The sequence below is a fragment of the Neodiprion pinetum genome, chromosome 4 (genome assembly GCF_021155775.2).
Source record: "Neodiprion pinetum isolate iyNeoPine1 chromosome 4, iyNeoPine1.2, whole genome shotgun sequence".
NCBI lineage: Eukaryota > Metazoa > Arthropoda > Insecta > Hymenoptera > Diprionidae > Neodiprion > Neodiprion pinetum.
In genome coordinates this window covers 32,908,354-32,914,353 of record NC_060235.2, presented here as the reverse complement: position 1 = coordinate 32,914,353, position 6,000 = coordinate 32,908,354, and positions in this window count along the sequence as shown.

The following is a 6,000-nucleotide window of genomic DNA, read 5'->3' as shown; positions in this document are numbered from 1 at the left end:
AAATTTGGCTATATGTGTTATAATAAACGTTACTCCGTCTATCTTTCCATCATACATATGGAAGTAAATGGTTAGTAATTTTAAAAGCGGTCCGACCACCAGCGTCAAGAAACACGTATCGTTAAAGACTGCAATTTTTCTTCCTTATATTCTTACGAAGATATGTATTATAAATTATTCACTCGGATCTAGGGATCAGGGCTAAATATCCTCTGACAATGAATCCAAAGTTACAGGGAAAGATTCAAAAATCGGTTCAAAAATCTACAGGAATGTTTTTTGCGTCGATGATGGTGAACTCGAATGAAACAAAATCCTAACCGATGATACCTACTATGCACATCATAGAAAAAAGGTTTTATAATCAGAACGTTCAAAACTATTAAACTCTGCTGTTCTTTATCCGATTTCAATGCTTATTGGGCTTATTTCATTGACAATCTAGAAATTTCCGAAATCGCCTGAAAAAAGTTTTAAAACCAGTTATCTTCAGTGTGGATAAAAATATATTTGCGCAAGTAATGATCACACTATACTATCATGTAAGAATTCTTGATTTTTTTCGGACAATTTCTTAGAGATCTTATCAGCGAGTAAAATGAGTTAAAAAAAAAACATTAGAATCAGATGAAAAACATTAGAGTTTGACAATTTCTAACGTTCTAATCGTAAAAGCTTTTCTGAAACCATTGACGTCTTAGCTTGAATGCTTTCAGACTCATGTCCGTCACACAGAAGGGATGTCTTCTCATTCCTGTTCACGATCATTGCGGCTAACAACACTATTGTCGGTATATTTTCGAAATGTTTTTTTGGGTCCCCCCGACCTTCGATTCGGATGGCGAGGCCTATTTATCCATGTCCAAACGACGATACCTACACGTCTAGCCCAAACGAACGTTGGCCAATCTAGTTGCATGGCTAGCGCTAACTTTGACGGCTTACCGTAAGACAATGCAAGGAGAGGAGCGTGATGCTCGTGCAGATTACGCCGATCATTAATGGCGCAACGTGCACATTTCATGTACGCCCGTCTCGATCCACACTTCGAAGAAACATGTCGACTCTACGCATTTATGGCTCGTAACCCTACCGCCGCAGGCAGCGAAAAACACACACGGCTGGCCTGTCAGCTATGAGCTTGGCAATTCGTTCCAAGTTCGTCTCCCGGGTCGGGGTCATAACGCCGTATTTATACTCGCAGCCGCGCCGATTACCAAGCGATTATTATGGCTATACGAACAGCAGGCTGCACGTATTTCACCTGTTTAAGTTCGCCGAGGCTTTTACAGGCTGTAGTTGACAAGAATTCTCACAAATGCAGACGCCCCGTATTCGACAGATTATAATACGATCCGTCCTGTACATATACGTTACAATTTTATCATCAAGGCTTTCAAATAGCTGCCTACAGGCTGTGCAGGAATTTAACCTGCTCAATTTATCGCCTCCTTTTCGTTTAACTTCTCTTTTTCTTTTCCTTGTTATTTCGTCATTTTTTGCTATTGATGTTCTTGCTCGGTTAGTAGATATACAAGACCTGTGTAGAAGTATATCTATAGTTATTAGCCGAGCTTCAATTATAATACGTGATCGGTATGTGAAAAGAGAAATAAATAAACTAAATCCGTTTTTATCGGATCAACTCGTCGATGATCACGTGGTATTTGATATACGAACACGAATACGCACATTCCTTTACAAGAGTATAAATTTAATACAGCCGTGCTGGAGAACAGGCTTGACTTTTACGCGAGATCACCGAATGGACAAGGTTTCGAGCATATCTTTAACAACTATGTATATTGAAAAAATTAATCAAGGTTTTCATCCGCTGTTGGTTAAATTTTTTTCTTCCTCGTATTTGTTTTCTTTTTCTTATATTCAATTCTAATTTATTCTTCTCCTAAGTTGCGTACAGCTGTGGCTGCAGTACCTTTGTTTATTTTATTCATCTTCTACCTTAACGCAGACTCTTCCTTTTTTACATGCGACTATCTAGTTCCTTAAATACAGTTATATAGTATACGTTAACGGGAAGTCTGTATAAGTACCTAAACGTCTATGTCATGCACACCGGTTTCAGGCCATCGCGCGAAGATCGATGCAGGTCATTCACTTTTTTATCCTTTTCCTTAGATTCGAACCGTTTCATTCATTGGTATAAATTATGCGTGTATGATCGCGCAATTCTACGAGCGACGAGATTAACACCTTTCTAATGCACGGGCGTGGTTTTGATATTTGCAACTAGGTATGTCGCGTAACAGACGGACTCGCGATCTCCTATTAATTAATTAGCGAGCTGTTACATCGTTACGACTCTGTGATTTGCTCTGAAAAGGAATGGAAAGAGCGCCTCTGATCGCACAGGAAACGAATGACAGCTTTAATTAGAATTTCAGGTTGAAACGCGTTCGCAGGATATCATTTATTTTGAGCGGTGGATTGTCACGAGCAAACGTCGCTGGATTTATTCCTTGCTTTATGATAGATCTCGCGTGCTACTAATTGCGAGAGATATGATCACCGGAGAATTTTAAAAGGGCATCGTGTAAGCGATTCTGACTTTGAACAATTCTCAGTGGGTTTATGTTTTAACGGTCGGAAACCGGATCGGTATTCGCATTTCTTACAGTTTCTTTTCTCCATTTCGATCAATTATTTTGGCGGATTCCCTCGATTGAATTAAGTCAGCTCATGTTTTTTTTTTTTATTCACCATACCCAATACGGATAACCTCGCAAGGACGTGACGGAAGATTTTTAAATGAAAATCGAAATATTATTTACGTAGTATACAATACCCACCTTTCGTGGAAAGGCTTGTTGAAAATTTTTCCGCCTTAAGTGGCGGGTAAACAGGTTCCCTCATTATGCATCGCACGATAATATGCAAACGCCTCACCTAAACGAGAGCTCATGCATGTTATAATTGAATTCGCATGATTTTTCTCTGTTGCGAATCGCTCCGAAGATTACGACTTATTTGGCTCTAATGATATTTCCCTCACATATAATTATCGTGATTCAATAAACACTTCGGTATGCAGGGTGCAATGTCGTTGCCGAATATAAAAATATGTAACGAACGTTAATGACATCTCGACGTTGTACAGTTATTATTGTTATTGTTGTTATCGTTGTTGTTCCTTTCATAATTTACTTCAGCTTAACTGTTATTCGTTAGCCGTGATATTAAGACACGCACCTGCGAGCCTACCTTTAATATTATCGTATACACGCCACAAGGTAAGCCGATCCGATCGGCAAACAAAGCTCTCGGAATGGTACGGTGTTACATAACAATTCCATAGTTACATATGTTGTCGAGTCGTGGATACGTGAACAGTTCTAGCTCTCTTCGCCGGTTGCTATAAACCCCGGCCTGACTTGACATGAACAAAATATCAGATAATCACACATCTTTACACGACGCCAATCGTCGTTGCGTACAACGGATCCGTTATGCAATTGGCTCTTAGCGTTAAAAAAATCATCCAATTTTAACGTGCTTAGGAAGCAGGGAAACACTGCTGAAAATAGTCAGATTCTATTTTGTATATTTCGGGCTAAGAAATGCAGCTTTAATCGCATAAAAAGATAAACGAGGAGCCGATTTCTTTTCGTCTTTCTTTTGCCTGATAGGCGTGTAAAATTTATTCACGCAGAATTCCAATTAATTATCAATCGAATGTTTAATGTTTGGATATGGGTATTGCAAAAAGCACGCAATCTGCTGTGCAGTTCGAAAACGAGGTCAGTATATGGTGCAGGGAGAGGAAGTGGCGAAGAAGGAATAATCCTCGTTCAACACCCCGCAGGTCGCGGTGTTCGATAACGTATTGTTCGAATACGCGCAGTGATTCTTCGGTTGTGATAATAATACAAGGTGACAATGGCCAGGCATGACAGTATAGCTGTTAACGGGTGTTTGTTGAATTCTTGTAACGCGATACGGGCAAAGAAATGACGGATTGTGGCACAACGACGTTTGCCTGCACGCGTGAAAAGAAACGGGGACCTTCTCTGCTCCAACTCGCTTACCCAACCTTTGACAAGGACGTCGGCTCCGGGCTCTATGATTATTAATATACTCTGTGCGACAATGACGATGACGGAGGCGGCGAGGTTCTTCGTGAATTAAACGAGGTACCGGAAGACGCGAAACTCGAACTTGAAGATGAAGTATTTCCGAATATGATGGAAAAAAGAAACAAAACAAACAAATTGGTCGCAAAAAGAGCGTCCTGATATAACTAGCGTTTAGAATCAGTGGGTCATTTCACTGGAGAAACCTTCGCAGCCTTGCCGATGTATGGGTTTAATGTACACCTTGTATATAAATTATACTCAAATCGATTCAACCGTGGATAAGCCTTGTAGAATTCTTTGCCATCGCGAGCTCGCCGATGATCAAGGCGATTCTTACAACTGCCGAGCGAAAGGTAGCAAGGTGAATCGATCAAGAATCTATTCTCGCGTGTGATTATAGCACGTGATAGCAGCCCGTCGGAAAAAAGGTTTATATATGGGGAATTCCATGCGAATCCAACCAATCTCTGACCTCTGCCATTTTTGATTTTGTTCAACATATTTTCTGCGATTGTCTCAACTATGAAACAGTACTCTGAATTTTTTCAGATTTTTTATACAACGATTAAATATTTATAAATAATTGAGCAGTTGAAATCAAAAATGGTGGAAGTCGGAAGTTGGTTGGGTTCGCATGGAATTCCCCATATAGAGCCAAATTTCTCGCTGCCCTTGAATTATAAGGAGGTTGGTTTACCAAAAATCCATGTTTTTTTTTTTTTAATCGTTTTATTACGAGATAGTCGTACTTGAATATTAATTATTAAATTGTTATTTTTTCAAGCTATAAAGATTTCGTTTATTCAGAGGACTATTTTCTACAAAGTCACTGAAGCAGATTTTTTTTCGTCAACCTAGTATCGATCAATATTCAATATTACACGATTGCGCTGATATTGATTGTTATCAACGAATAGCAATATTGAATTGACTGTTGAAAAACGAACGAAAATCCTTTACAGCCATCCGGTAAAAAATAATCTTCTGAGTAACAACACGAGCCATCGTAAGGTAAGATCAAACGAATCTACAAGTTTTTTAAACAATTTGCAGCAATTTGAAATGAAGCATCGACACGAGATGTATCCTTTTTTTATTAATATTTCCGAAGAGACCTTCGCAGTTTACGAAGATGATAATTTGGTATATACTCACCGTCAGTTTACGACTGTGCCGTGATAAAATGAATAAGCAGTATCGATATTTAGCCAGCCAACGTTCTTAAAGCATTTGCATTTTTTTTTCTACGTTACATGAACAACAGCAATTACGAAGCCTTCCATTTCGTATCTAGCTGGTTGTTTCAATTTGCTAAAATTGGTTCAAGTATTGTGCGGATTGCTCAATTGCCCCGAAGCTACGGTTTCCGAGTATTCAAAGTGTCGTGAACTGTATCATGACCCAGGCCGTGGGACGTAACTATTATATCAACGAGTCAATTATAAATCCAGGCAACCCGGAAAATGAAAAGTTTACCAGGCACGGTACAAGGAGTGAACGCAATGTGCAACGGGCTGTTCCGAAAGACGGAACGCAAAGATGCCTGCGTCACTCGAGTACTCGCATTCAAAGTTCGGGGTTGCCTTGATGGGATATGTCGGAAGAATGAGACTACGTACGTACACTACCGAAATGTGGTAAATGCGCGAAAAATCAGTCCCACTCGCAGAGGGCGCCACCGGCAATCGAAGGGATCAAACGAAAAATCGGAGCACTCGGCGCGAGGGAGCATTCCGAAATTATCACTCAGCGGGACTCGGCGTAGCCGGTATACCCAGTATCACGAAGAGTACTTCGTGCTGTCAGCCAAAGGTAACAAATATTGTAGCTTGTGTAGTTTCATAAATTGGTTCGGTAACCAATTTGTAATATCATTTCTCAAAGACGTGCGTCCATACGGAAACTT